This window comes from Lagenorhynchus albirostris, chromosome 11 (genome assembly GCF_949774975.1).
Source record: "Lagenorhynchus albirostris chromosome 11, mLagAlb1.1, whole genome shotgun sequence".
NCBI classification, from domain to species: domain Eukaryota; kingdom Metazoa; phylum Chordata; class Mammalia; order Artiodactyla; family Delphinidae; genus Lagenorhynchus; species Lagenorhynchus albirostris.
Window position 1 is genome coordinate 103,455,647 of NC_083105.1, and position 14,847 is coordinate 103,470,493.

At 54.4% G+C, this 14,847-nt stretch overlaps 1 long non-coding RNA gene and 1 other non-coding gene across 2 annotated transcripts; one reads left to right on the forward strand and one right to left on the reverse strand.

The window, feature by feature from the left end:
- Positions 1 to 451: 451 nt before the first annotated feature.
- Positions 452 to 9,576, forward strand: LOC132529346 (uncharacterized). Its single transcript, XR_009543423.1, has 2 exons — positions 452 to 2,708; positions 8,280 to 9,576. It is a non-coding gene; the product is annotated as an uncharacterized LOC132529346 (long non-coding RNA).
- A 1,918-nt stretch (positions 9,577 to 11,494) lies between these two features.
- Positions 11,495 to 11,567, reverse strand: TRNAG-GCC (transfer RNA glycine (anticodon GCC)). The gene has a single exon. It is a non-coding gene; the product is annotated as a tRNA-Gly (tRNA).
- Between the last annotated feature and the right edge of the window lie 3,280 nt (positions 11,568 to 14,847).

The following is a 14,847-nucleotide window of genomic DNA, read 5'->3' on the forward strand; positions in this document are numbered from 1 at the left end:
ATATTTTGTCTGGTCTGCTGATTCCCTGTTTCACTGAGAGCCACACTTACCTCAGTAGTTAGTTCTATACTGTGTGTTGGATAATTTTTTAAAAGAACTTTTTCAAAAGCTTTTTGATCCTTGGAGGTCTGTAGATTTATTTCCATATGAACTGGTTATTTTGTATAAAGTACATTCTTAAAATAGCAAGGTGATACGTGTGAGTTGTGTGTGTCCTGTGTCACTTTCATCATGGGGCAAACTCCCATCAGGACAGAGGTTTGAATTAGGCCCCAGGGCCGTCACCTAAAAAGGCAGCCCCATCTCAGCCCACATGGTCCCCGCGGGCCACGCACTGGGCGGGGACGGGGTGGGGACGGGGTGGGCCCCGCACCGGTGACGGGGACTCTGCAGAGAAGCTGAGCAGTAACAAGCTGGCTGGTGGGTCCAGGCGGCGTCTGGGGATCACACACTCTTCCCCACCAGGCCTGTGGGCCCCACCTTCTGCGCCCAGCCCAGGGCCATCCTCACCAGCCCAGGCGCTTGCACAAACAGCGCTTCACCCAAACCCAGACCACCCGTCCCGTAAGTGAAGTGTGCGCCTGCGCCTGGGCTGGAGGCTTGGAGACTAGGCGGTGCTCTCCTCCCTCCCAATTTAGTTTTCCTTCCCAGTTCCTGGGAGGGTGTTTGTTGTTGGGGGAGGGGGAGGAGAGATGAAGAGGAGCCGCCTGTTATCAGTTAGCTGGAGTCTTAGGTCACAAACATTCCTGGCCTGTTTTATCCTTGTAAGTAATACCTTTCAGTAGAAATGCTACCACAGATAGTCCCAGTTTCCAGATCTGTTCCCCCTCAGGTTTATCACTTTCTGGGCCGTGACCTTCATGACCTTCAGTTGTTTGTTGTAACATTATCCCCATTGATATATTGGTATATATTTTTGAGACTTCAGCCCTTGTCCTTTTTAAGAACTGTGTTCACAGTGCAGTCAGTCTCCCATACAAAACACTTATCCTATAAAACACTATGTCAATCACATTTTCTAGTTGAGTAGTTGCATTTCCATGTGTTTTTTTGAAACCCCCCAAAAATGAACTTTAAAATGGAAGTTGTTAGTAAACCCCGAATTTGATGTGATGCCAGTCGGAGTGTTTGTCTTGCTTGACTCTCAGTCCCCTCAGCCTGGGCGGGGCCGGGGGCAGGTGGCCAGGACCCTGGCCTGGCCCCCTTTGCATCCTGATGTGTGGACCTGTGTGTGCTCGTATGAATACGTGCGTGTAAAGTTTGATTTCTAACTTTTGGATTCCCAACTGGAACCCCTCCTACTATGACATGAATTCCTCACCAAATGAAGGCCAGAATGTTCTGACCGTTTTAGCCAGAGATTGACTTTTTAGTAGGAACTTAGCTCTTAGCTGAATGCCTTTAGGGTGTTTCCCAGATTTATCTCCTTGGGACCAAAGCAAAGTGTCCTCCACTGGTCAACTCTGTTTCAAAACCTGGTCCATCAGATGGTGTTAATCTTTCCCTGTTTACAGAATCATTGTTTGACATTTACACTTGTTAAGCCCCATGGGTACCATACCCGTGCTTACTTTAGATAGATGGGAGCGTGAAAAGAAAGCTGGTGGGGAAGATTTAGGGAAAAGGAAGGAAGCCAGCCATGAGTGATCAATGCAGGTTAGTCTCAAAATACTGACAGAACTTTCCATTCTGTTTTGTTTTTTGTTTTTTTGCGGTACACGGGCCTCTCACCGCTGCGGCCTCTCCCGCTGCGGAGCACAGGCTCCGGACGTGCAGGCTCAGCGGCCACGGCTCACGGGCCCAGCCACTCCGCGGCATGTGGGGATCCTCCCGGACCGGGGCACGAACCCACGTCCCCTGCATTGGCAGGCGGACTCTCAACCACTGTGCCACCAGGGAAGCCCGGAACTTTCCATTTTGACATTTGGAAACATCCAGAGGTCTTGTTAGACAGTAATGGCTTTTGTCTCTAAACCTATTCCTGTCATTGGGAGGGAAGATGTCTTAATTTTATAAACAAGTGGCACCTCCAGGGTGAGATTAATCCAGGGTCGGGCCCTTGGAGGCGACCTTCACCCTGAAACTTTGTGGAGAGGACTTTGGGAGAAATGCCTCTGGGCCGAGTGTCCGGACTGAGTGTCCAGGCTGCCGCAGCCCACCCTGTCCCCTCCCCCAACTGCATCCTGGAGATCTGTCTCCTGGCCTTATGGTTTTCCTTTGGGTTTTTAAAAGGGGAACATATGTGCTCCTGTTTTTGTTCCCTTTCTGCTACCAGGGTTCACTCCTTTAGTTTCCTTAGGCAATTCTAGCAAAAATCTTGAGTGAAAGATGGACGGTGATATACTAGCCAAGGAGGCAGCTGGAAAGTCTCCCGATTTGGCTGTTGTGTTCTGAAGCCCCACCCCCTCTGCATCCCTGATGTGGGTACCAATTCAGGTGCCTTTGAGATGTCTTCCGACTTGGAAAAGCACTGCCCGCTCCTAGCTGCTTGGGTCTGAACCTCATTCCAGACAGCAAGTGGCAGGATGGCGGAGCTGTTCTGGCCAATTAAGGCTGGCTGTTATTTTTTAGAGCCTTGCAGTTGGTTCCTTGGAGCGTGTCCACAGCTTTTGCTTTGGGGAGGAATTGAGTCGGCAGGAGGAAGGCAAGGACGTGGCCCAGCCCCAGGAACTAAGATGAAAACAGACTAACTCGCAGTCACCTTCTCAGTAAGTATTCATTAAATTCCTTCTGTGTGCCTGGCGCTCGCGTACTTCCTAACAGGACAGAAGGAAAAATACGACTTTGTCTGCAGACTTCACAGTAAAGGGAGAAAAACAGGGCAGAAACGCTGCACGAGAGCAACATATGAGCAGAACGCAGTGCTGAGCTGCCATGGTGGGTCAGGAGAGACGCCGGCGCAGGGCCAGACCCTGAGGGGCAGGGTCTCAGGCCCTCTCAGGCCTGTTCCGTTCTGTCTCCTCTGAGCCCTGTTCTGGCTTGAGTCCCTCTCTCCCCTTTCACCCCGGCTCTGCTCCCGGCCAGGCTGAACTGCAGTGAAGGTGACACAGTGCAGAAAACAGCCTCTGGAAGTGATCCCCAAGGCGCAGGGGTGGAGCTGGCCTTGGGAGGAGTCCTGTGTGTCCCTTGGCCCAGGGAGGGGGCTCCAGTGTGGCTCTGGGCTGCAGCACTGCCCGGGGCTTCGTTAGAAGTGCGGATTCCGGCTTCCTGTCCCAGACCTGAGAAATCACAGCGAGCTGGGCCTCAGCCAGCACCTGTGGGCCTGAGGCAGGGTGCCGAGTGCGCGTGGCTTCAGGGCTGATGAGCCCTTCGCCGCCCCTGCATCCCCGGCCCTGCCCTCCTGACACCTGCCCCCGTTTGCCTGTCTCTGCTTCGAGTCCCACCCTTGGACTGGTGGGTGCTTTGGGGTCTAAACCCAGCAGACCTGCTGTCCAGTCCTTTCTGCCGTCCATCCGTTTACTCCCCGTGGCGTCTCCTGCCGCTGCTGTTGTGATTGATCCAACAAATTTTAGTGACCTTATGTTCGGCCTTGCAATGCCCTAGACCAGTGGTTGCCAATCTAGGCCACCCATTAGGGGTTTAAAAACCTGGACTTAAAAAAACCAGATGCCTGGGCCCTCCCCACAGTTTTTCCCTGGTCTGGGGCGCAGCCTTGGCACCGGGGTTTTTCAGAGCTCTCCTGGTGACCCTTGTGCCGTCAGCATTGCAAACCACTCCCCACAACTTGCAGCTTCGGTGTGCGCAGGAATCCTGCGAGGGCTCATTAAGATCAGACCCTGGACCCTGGGTTGGAGCGTCCTGAGGTCCATGGGGCCGGACTGTCCTCGCTCCACCCCCCACCCCCCGCAAGTCCTCTGACCACACCCATCTCCTCCCCTGGGTCCCCTCCCCATAAACGTTGCCCCAGTCTCCTCTCTTTACCTTCATCCCAACTCATCCCAGCTCTTCACCTGGCATTTTTCTCCTGGCATCTGGCTCCTCCTTCCCTTCCTGGAGGTGGGGACTGAGCTGCTGCCTTGGCCACACCTACTTCACAGCCCTCTGCTCCTTCGTGGCCCCTGGCAGTGCATCAGCCCCTCCCGGAAGGGCCCAGGCCTGTCCCACTGCCGCATCTCACCCCACTCCCACCCCTTCTCCTCTGGACGCCTCCTCCAGACGACCAGACTTTTTTACCTGTAACCTCAGTTGTCACTGCAGCCGACTGGCGCTTCCGTCAATTCTGAGACGCTGATCCCCTTTCCAAATTCCTGTTGGACTTTGACACCCCTGTGTCCTGCTGCTGTTTGGTAATTTTTCGTTTGCCAGTGTTTTAAATTCCTCAATTAGTAAACAATTGGCAATTTTATTTCCAGACTTTATTTCCTACACCTTGTATATTGTTTATAAAACCCTTTCTTAACCATTTTACTGTAATTCACATTAATGTGGACACCTTCCTCCGCTCCCCAGTGCCCCCCATTCATGTTTAAATGTAATTTAAGACCTTCATTACTCACCTCTTGTTTTGCTTCTTATTGTAAAATACACATAAATCTTACCATTTTCACCATTGCTAAGTGTGTGCTGCAGTTGCATTGAGGATACTCACATCATCATGCAACCACTACACCATCCAGCCCCAGAAGTTTTTTATCCCAAACTGAAACTCTGTCCCCATTAAACACTAACCCCCCCCCACCCTTGGTAACCACTTTTACTACTCTGTGTCTGTGATTTTGACTGATCCAGTTTCCTCGGATAAGTGGGATCATGCAGTATCTGTCCTTCTGTGTCTGGCTTATTTCACTGAGCGCAGTGCCCTCCCAGTGCATCCGTGTCATAGCAGGTGTTAGAAGCTCTGTCCTTTTCAGTCCGAGTGACACTCCACTGTGTGGATGGACGACATCGTGTTTATGCACCACCCGTCGATGGGTGTTTGGGTTGTTCCCCTTTCTGGCTACTGTGAATAATGCTGCAGTGAACATGGTGCACAGTTAATGTCCGAGGCTCTGCTTTCAAATCTGGGTGCACACCCAGGGGTGAAAGTGCTGGGTCATAAGGTAACGCAGGTTTTAACTTCGTGTGGGGCTGCCATCCTGTTTCCCACGGATGCGGTACCACTTCACGTTCCCACCCACAGGGCGCCAGGCCCAGCCAGTAGCTCCAGCTCTGTCTGTAGCACCCTAGCTGGTGTGCGATGGTGTCTCTTCTGTGGCGATGCTTTAAGTTCATGCCAACAGCCAGGCTTTTCTCTCGGCCCCCGTGTCCTCACCGCCGCAGCCCTCCTGATGCCCCTCCTGCTGGTTAGGGGTTCACACATGGCATCTGGCCATGCTGCTGCTTCACAGAAAGCATTCGCATCCCTTCCCTCCCACTGCAGGTTCTCCTGCCTCTTCCTGGATTATCGTAATGTCCTTGGCCTGTGCCCTCTGGACCCAGCTTCACACCCTGTGTCAGCATCCACTGCCACCAGGAAGGGGAGGGACAGTACCATTAAGTGGACGCCTCGTATGTGCCAGGTGCTCTACGTCGGAGTATGTCTCATAGTTGAGGAAACAGGCACAGAGAAGTTAAGTAACTTGCTTAAGGTCACACAGCTAGTGAGTGGTAAATGAGATCATGCAGCTCGTAAGCAGCCTGACTGCAAAGCCTACTCTGCCCCGCTGCCCTGCGTGGTCCTCAGCAAGGCTGTGACGTGGAGACGAGACGCACTGAGTGAGATCACTTGGCTAAAGCGGGGGGTGCTGACTTGAGCAACCAGTCCCCTGCGTCCGGAGCCGCAGCCTGACCGCTCGGGAAGCTGGTCTTTAAGACCATCACATTCCTCTCTCAAGCTTTCCAGCCCCTGAGTTGGAAGAATCCTTAGGGCAGCACTGAGTTCCCAGCTCAGCTGTGATGTTCTTCAAAGTGCAGGGACCTTGCAAACCAGCCTGCAGCGCCCTCTCCCCCTAAACGGACAGAAGGTATCCGTGCGGAGAGAGCACCGGAACAGGCCTGCAGGCCGGTGCTGTTCGTCCTCCTCCCTGAACTCCAGGCCTCTGGGGAGGTGGGGCTGCCCCCCCCCCCGCCCCCTGCCCCCGAGTAATAGCCTCTGGGGCTTCGTTCAAGCCTGCCTGTTGGAGAAACAGGAGAGGAGATGGCTCGGGGTGAAGGGGCTGCTGTAGGCAAGTGGGGGTCTCGCAAAGCAGTCGTCCCACAGCGGGCGGGGATCTGGCCTCTATCGAGGGAGTAGAGAGGCAGAAGCTTTGGCTGAAGGTGGGTGACTGTCCATGTCGAGCTTAGAGTGAGGAGGAGAGGAGCTGCTTCTGCCAGACAGGAGGCTGTGGCACGGCCTCGTCTCCTTTGCTGCACGGGCACCGTACGCACGTGGAAGTGCAGTGCCCTGGGGGCTGCAGCGCCAGAGCTCCAATCCTGGAGGCCTCCAGTAGGTGGTCAGGGCCTCGCATGCTTGGGGAGCCAAGGGCCGTGGGAGGGGGCACAGGATGGGGCTCGGGGCACTCCCCCAGGCCAAGCATCTGGATGGGATGCCAGCCGTGGACTGTGGCTGGAGCCCTGGGCTGGGCCTGTACCTGGGTGTCAGGTGGGCCCGCAGAGGCCAAGGTGGGAGCGGCTGAAAGGGCCGATGCGGGGAGCAGAGGCCCAAAGGACCTCCGTCCCATCAGGGGGACGGTGAGTGGGGGGCTCAAGGGTGGCACGGTGCGGGGGTGCCATAAGGTGGACCCCAGGCAGGGTCAGGGTCCTGGGAGCAGCAGGTTGGGTGCCGGGCGGAGGCCGGGAGCTGGCCTCTGGGCAGCATTTCTGCTTATTTCCCCCCAGCCTACTGTGGACCAGTAATTTTGTGAGATACAGCAAAAATGGATTACTAGAAAAATAGAATTAAAAAAACAAAAGCGCACATCTTTGTTAGATTCTAAAACATGAAATTACTCAAGGTGCCATAATGGTTTCTCAGCACTGACCCAGTTTCTGTTTGAGTCCCCGCCCAGCATGTGCGGGGCCCTGTTTTTCGGGGGAAGCGTGAAGGCATAGACTGCTTGGCTTTGGGGACGGGAGGGAGAGGCCACCAGGGGCTGGGGGGTTGGGTGTTGAGTGGCAGGGAATGACCAGAAGGCGGGGAGGATGCTGACGGGGGAGCCGGGCAGCTCACACAGGCAGTGTGCGGAGGGAGGGGTGTTCTGGGGCACTGGGATCCAGCGACACAGGTCCCAGGAGGGTGGGGGGCCTTGCAAGTCAAAGGGGTGAAAGGTTCTCGTGAGGGAGGCGCCTGCACCCGGGCGGCCTTGTCCCTGCAGTGCACACTGAGCCCCTGGGTGCCTCAGGCCTGCTTTCTGGAAGAATTGCCCTTGCCTGGGGCCGGGGTGGGGGGGGCTGCTTTTGTTCTCAGCTGAGTTCCCCCTGCACACGGCAGGCACCCAGCAAGCTCTGGCAGAGCGGCAGGCACTCGGGCCTCGGTCGCCCTGGGCTGAGCATCTGTGCGACGTGACTCCAGGGCAACCTGGCTGCCGGTTTTCTTTCTGCTGACTGTTGAGAATCCACTCACCACCCACAAACCTTGCCTTCACGGCTCGAGGGCGATGCCAGGCCATAGCACCTGGCATGTGGCTGGGGACATGGGCCCGTCGTCTGGTGGAGGGGCACCTGCAGCTCCACTGGCCCTGGGATCTGGGTGCCCTTGGTTTTTCTGGCTTCTTCTAGGTACCTCTGTTCCAGTGGGCAGTGAACCACAATTTATAAACGAGTAATTTAGTTCCACAAACAGCAGGGGATACGGCTGCAAGATTCTCAGTTATTTGAATGTCTGGATTCCGACAGGAAGGGTTTTCCGTGCGGCCCGTCGTTTCCTGCAGCTGGAATTCAACACGTCCTCTCCACAGCTTAGCAAGCGTCTGGAAGGACAGCCAGGACACGAATCTCCTGGCCTTAGGGCTCCTAAGGCTGCAGTCTGGCGCCGGCCCCCTCCTCTCCCCAACTCCAGGCCCGGGTCTGCGGTTGGCAGATGCTCAGTCCCTTTGCTGATGTCGGGGATGATGAAGGCTCTGGGGCCGGAGCACTGCAAACCAGTGCGAATGACCTCGTTTGCTGAGGGATCCTGAGGGCAGGGATCGAGCATCCCCCCCACCAGTCTCCTCCAGCCCTGTTCCTCCCACAGACCCAGTTTCCCATGTTGCCAGCGCTCAGACCCGGTGCCTGCAGCCTCCCTGTCCCAGCTCCGACCCACGCACCCCGCCCACCTTCCCGTGCAGCCTGGATCCTCTCTGTCCGCCCTCACCTCTGACCTTCGCCATCTGCTCTCCACGCAGCGGCCGGTCGTCCCGTCACCTTGAGACTCAGCACTCTTCAGTGGACTCTTTCAGAAGAAAAGCCAAAGGCAAGAGGCCTCAGGAGGTCAGGCCTCGGCCCCGCCACCTCCGTGACTCGGTGTCCCTGCTCGCAGGGACGGCGCCTGCCCCACTGGATGCTCTTCCCGGACACCCGCAGCCCTCGCCCTCATGCCCTCTGGGGCCTCAGGTCGCCTTTTCCCCGTCCCGGAGTCTCCGCCTTCCCTGCTGCGTCTTTCTGGGCAGAGGCAGGTCACTGGCTGTCCCCCAGGATTTGCTTTGGCTACCGCCTGTCTCCTTCTTCACGTGCGGCTCCTGATAACCAGCGTTCTCGCCCGGACCTGGGGCACCCAGCGCCTAGCACTCAGTCCATTTTTCCCGAAAGGGACAATACACACCAAGAGAGATGCTGATCTCTTTTCTTCCCCAAAACAAAATCGCTGGAGACGCTTGAGCCGTGTCGGCTGCCCGGGAACGAGGACGGGCCTTCCAGATGCTGGGACTCCCAGCGCCAGCATCCTCACCCGCTTTCTTCTGACCTTTTGATCCCAAGGCCCAAGAGGTCCAGGAAGAGAGCGGACTGAGCACGTGGGCAGCTGGCATGGGTTCCCAGGCGACTGACCTCCCCCTGCTCTGGAGCCGCGGCCCTGGGAGCTTCCCGACGATCTCCGACCAGGATTTGAGGTGAACGGCTTCCCTTCCCGGTCCCAAGGAGAGCATCTGTCCCCCGGTGCCCTGGACGCCATGGAACTGGTAATTGTTGGCCCTGCATCTTCTCAGGCTGCAAAACTTAAGTCACAGTCTGTTTGTTGCCTCAGTTTCTGGCTTGTTTATCAAGGTCCACTCCTGAGAAAAACGTCCTGTTATCCTCTCTCAGGTAATCTACCTCCAAGGATCTGCCTCTGCCTGAGACAGAGGGACTCTGTGCTAGGTTCCGAGGAGCCTTGTTTTCCATTTTCAGTCTCCCAAACTCAAGGACGAGGGACCTCACGATGTATATAGTGTGACTTTCTTTCCTTTTGGCCACAATCAGATCATCTCAAGCTCTAACCCTGGTTCTCTTCCTTTATCAGAAGCGTGTGTTCTTATTGTTGATTGTGGCTCTCATTTACCAAACACATAACCTCTTTATCCTCACAAACCCTGGAGTGAGGCCAGCCTCACCTGGGGGACTGGGGGTGAGAGATCAGAGGCAGGTGACTGCTTGAAGCAAACAGCACGGCCAGGATTCACACTCAGTCCTGACCTTAAGCTGGAAATAAAACTGTTTGAAAAATCATTTGAAACTTTTACACGTGGTTCCAGGGTGGGGACCGGCCAGAGAGCCCGGAGGCAGCCCTGAAGGAGCTGAACCCCCTGGGTGCGGAGCTGGCCTCCCTCCCAGAAGCCCCCGCCCGGCCTCCTGGCTCCCCGTGGGGCTGGGGGCGGTGCTTTCGCCCTGCAGGGTTGGTCGGGCCGAGGAGAGGGGCCTCTGAACTCCTGTGGGGCAGGGGCCGAGGAGCCTCTCGTGCCCGTTCCCCGCTCTGTCCTGCCCTCCGTCCCCTGGTCCCATCCTGGCTGTGCGGCCAGCCTCCCCCACTGTGCCCACCCCCGACCCCGGGCCTAGTGTCACAGCAACGCTCATCAACGGAGGCGTGCCAGGGCTCCTGGGGGTGACCCATGTGTTTCCCATCGACTTGGCCGAGGCTCGGCTACAGAACCAGCGTGGACAGGAAATCTACAAAGGAATGGATGTTGGGGGCCAGGGGTGCGTCGGGGTGCGGGGCCCCGCAGGCCTGGGCAGGGCGAGGCGGCTGCCTGCTCACCCTGACCTTGCTGGCCTCCGCCTCCACGGCAGTGGGCTGCCGGGGAAGACAGCTCGGGGGGAGGGCTTCCTGGGCACGAACCAAAGCGGGCTCCTCAGGACCCGGGTTGGCACAAACTTGGGGGGCTTGACCTTGCTTCTGCGAGGGGAGCGGGAACACATTTGCATGTGGTGAGGCGCGGGGGCCCCGTCCTGGTACCACTGTGTGTGGCGGTGGAGGCCAGTGAGCCTCACCTTCTCTGCTCCCCCCGCCCCAGAGCCGGGACAGCTGCAGAGGGAGGGGCTCCTCCCCAGCACCAGCCCCTGCTGGTCCCGCCCCCGCAGTGTCCCCAGCCAGGGCCGCACACCGTGGCTGTCGAGCCTTGCAAGATGGACACGAGGCTGGATTGAGAGGGGCTGATGCGCCAGTGGCCCTGAGCGTAAAGGCAAAGCCCTGGGACCCACACGGCTGCCAGCCCTGCCCCGCGGGACCTCGCGATCAGGCTGAATTTGGGGAACTGGTCACTTGTCGGGGGGTGGGTGGCACGAACAAGACGCAGGTGACTTGTGGGAAGTGCACGAAGGAGCCGTTGGGCACACGCAGTCCTAGCGGGGCAGCAGAAAAGAAAGGGCGTTTCTGTGAAATAGGCAGAGGAGCCCCCCGACTCCCAGGGGCCTCACTCATCCCGGAAGCTCACTGGCTGGGGGAGGGGTCCCTATGGCTGCAGACGCCCCACCCTCGCGGTTTCCTTCCAGGAGCTGCGGTGAACCTGACCGTGGTCACCCCAGAGAAGGCCATCAAGCTGGCAGCCAGTGACTTCCGGCAGCAGCTCCTGGAGGACGGGTGCATCGCGCTCTTTTCTGGAAGGTGGCGGGAGTGGGTGGCAACCACGCGTTGGCTCACCTGTCAGCAAGTGTGTAAATGTGCATAGGTGGCTGAGCGCTGGTGTGGTTTGGCAGATGGAAGGTGATTTCTAACCTGGAAAGACAGGCCGTATAGGATCTATATGCTCCGTCATCAACCATCAGACGATTTTTTTTTTTAAATAAATTATTTATTTTTGGCTGCGTTGGGTCTTCGTTGTTGCACGTGGGCTTTCTCTGGTTGCGGCGAGCAGGGGCTGCTCTTCGTCGCGGTGCGCGGGCTTCTCATCGCGGTGGCTTTGCAGACGAATTCCTCTTTCAGTTTTATTGAGGGCAACTGATGTTCAGCGCTGGGTACCTTTAAGGTGTTCAGCCTGCCGACCTGACATCCATATACTGCAAAATGATGTTAGTTAACACCCATCCGCTCACAGAGTTAACAAAAATGTTTTTTTTAAAAGAGTTCTTTTATTTTCTAAAATATTTATTTGCGCTGGGTCTTAGTTGTGGCACGCCGGCTCCTTAGTTGTAGCATGCATGTGGGCTCTAGTTCCCTGAGCAGGGATCAAACCTGGGCCCCCTGCATTGGCAGCACAGAGTCTTAACCATTGGACCACCAGGGAAGTACCCTTTTGTTTTTTACAAAGATGTGTTTCTTGTGATGAGAACTCCTGGGATCTGCTCTCTTAGCAAACCCTCACATACACAGCGGTGTCGTTAACTCCAGTCACCATACTGTGCATCATGTCCCCAGGACGCACTGACCTTGTAACTGCAGCTCTGCACCGTTTCACCCAGTTCACTCAGTCCCCATCTTCTGCCTCTGGGAACCGCAAATCCAAACTCTTCTTCTATGAGTTTGCATTTTTATAGATTCCACGCATGAGTGAGATCATATAGTATTTGTCTCTTTCTGTGTGATATATCTCACTTAGTGTAATGCCCTCAGGGTCCATCCAAGTTGTTGCACATGACAAGAATTCCTTCTTTTTTTTAAATGGCTGAGTAGTATTCCATTGTATGTAATAAATAAATAGATATACACCTCGTCTTCTTTATTCATTCGTCCATCCATGGACACTTTGGTTGTTGCCACGTCTTGGCTACTGTAAATAATGCTGCTATGAACGCAGGGGTGCATAAGTCTTTTTGAATTACTGTTTTTGTTTTCTTTGGGAAACTACCCAACTTAAACTCCCACCAGCAGTGCATGAGGGCTCCCTCTCCTCCATGTCCTCACCAACTTTTGGTATTTGTTGTCTTTGGTGATGGCCAGTCTAATTGGTGTGAGGTGATAGCTGAGAGGTTTTGATTTGCATTTCCCTGATGATTAATTACACTGAGCATTTTTTCACGTATCTGTTGGCCATTTGAATATCTTCTTCAGAAAATGTCCATTCAGGTCCTTTGCCCATTTTTAAATTGGATTATTTGGGATTTTTTTTTGCTATTGAGTTGTATGAGTTCTCTGTATGTTTTGGATATTAGCCCCTTATCAGGTATATTTTTGCAATTATTTTCCCCCATTCAGTAGGCTACCTTTTCATTTTGTTGATGGTTTCCTTTGCTGTGAAGAAGCTTTTTAGTTTATTTTTGCTTTTCTTGCTTGTGCTTTAGGTGACCGATGTCAAGGAACTTCTCCCGCTGTTGGGAGTTTAATGATCTCAGGTCCCACATGTAAGTCCTTAATCCACTTTGATAGTTTCGTGAGTGGTATAAGATAGAGGTCTAGTTCCGTTCTTTTCCATGTGAATATCCAGTTTTCCCAGCACCGTTCCTTGAAGAGGCTGTCACTTCTCCATCGAGTATCCCTGGCTTCCCTGGCGAACATTAGGTGACCGTCTATGCAGGAGTTTATTTTCCCAGCACCGTTCCTTGAAGAGGCTGTCACTTCTCCATCGAGTATCCCTGGCTTCCCTGGCGAACATTAGGTGACTGTCTATGCAGGAGTTCATTTCTGGGCTCTGGATTCTGGTCCATCTTTCTGTGTCTGTTTTTATGCTGATGAATTGAAACAGATCAACTGCAGACACTTTGTAGTTCTCTCTGTGCTTCCCGTTGCCCCAGTGACAGTTGTTGGGGGATCAGGAAGGAAGCAGTCCTGCAATGGGTTGTTTCAATGGTCCTGGTCTCAGCCTCCCTGGCAGCCTGTTTTAAATTTAGTCTCTTGTCATTAAGGAGACTGAGCTTGACTACTTACCCAGTGGGGTGAGTGGCAGCCAGCCCAGGGGGACTAAATACCTAGGGGAGGGTAGACGGGCCAGGGTGGGGCAGCAGGGCTGCCTGTGGCCGAGGGAGCCTGACTCCAGCCCACAGGGCACAGCGGAATCTGAAGCTGGTGATGCTCGCCGGGTGTGGAGCTGGGCTGTGCCAGGCGGTGGTCACCTGTCCCCCGGAAATGCTCAAGATTCAGCTGCAGCGTGCTGGGTGCCTGGGTGAGGCCTCTCCCACCTTCGCGCAGGATCGATAAGGGGCTGTCAGAACAGATTTCCCCACGTTCTCACTCATCCGCCAGACTGTGACCCAGTCAGCGCTCCAGGTCAGTAGAAGTCTTTATTTTGTGGATTTCAACACCTCCAGCTGTAGGACAAACAGCAGGGATGAGACTCAGTTCTGGAGGGGGAGAGAATGTTTCCCTGTTACCTCTGTCCTGCTGCCTTAACATGTAGGCCCGATTTCCTAAAGATTTTAAGCAACGTCAGTGGCCTGCTCATGCACACTTCAGTGTTGCTATGGAAGCTGGCCTTCCGTGGGACGGCAGTGAAAGGGAGAAGAGGGCCATTCCTATTCTTTTGCTTTTCTCTGGAAAAGGAGTTTGGCCCTTTCCTAAATCTGGGTCCTCTCAAAGACACACTGGTCAGGTATCAAAGCATCTATCGAGGACAGGGGTGTGTCCCATGAAAGGAGGCCAGCGGGGGGGCACAGAGGGTGTCTCCCCAGGGCGAGGCGTGTCAGCCACAGGACTGACACAGCACCTGTGGGGCCTTGGGTGTGCGTCTCCCCTCCAACCAGCTGGCCACACATGCTGAGCTGGAATTTAGCCAGGTTTCCAGGCTGGATCAGACCAGCCTGAAGCAAACAACTGCGGAGAGAGTGAAGTCCAGACACTGGAAGCCCCTGCTGTGTTTTGATCTGCAAAGGGTAAGGTTCTGTCACGTCTCGTTTTTCAACCTGGACGAGAAGTCTTAGTTCTCCTCCAACACTCAAAAAGAAGTAAAACTCAGGATATGGATGGATGGGTAAATTATGTACACCTAAGGCAGACCATGCGGAAAATAATGTTCACTGATTGACCACCTTCTTAAAGCTACTCGTTTGAGACCTGTGCCTAGATTTCTACCCTATGAAATATGGTAAAAGGGGCAGCAAGTACCTTCTTAGTATGCATTGTTTCTCTGCTGGATACCAGTCAAAATTGAGGCAAGAAGTAGCTTCCTTTTAGGGCTTAAAATCTAGGCCAAGTGTCTCAAACACTGAGAATTTAAAAAATTAATATTCACACAACTTCAGTGCATCGAATGCTGTGGTCATTAATGAGACTCACCCACATTCAACACGCTTGCATCAATAACCAATTTTCAGGGGAAAAACTCGGTTCTGTTTATTAGATGCTTAACTCATCAGATCATGTGCTCTGAATTACTCCACTAAAAAGGGTTGACGTCTGAAGAACCTAATTCCATAAAATGGGACATGTTCCCCTAGTCTTGGAATTCTAGAGAAAGGAGGCGCCCCTTAAGTCTGAAGGGCAGTTTTTGAACAAAGATAATTTGCTGGTCTACAAATTACGCAGAAGATATACGGGGATTCCTGCGTCCCAAAGTACAAGTCCCGTGAAACTATGCAGATAAGTTTAGAGACGGTTGAGGAATGGAAGAAGGATCAAAAACACAGTTCTAACAG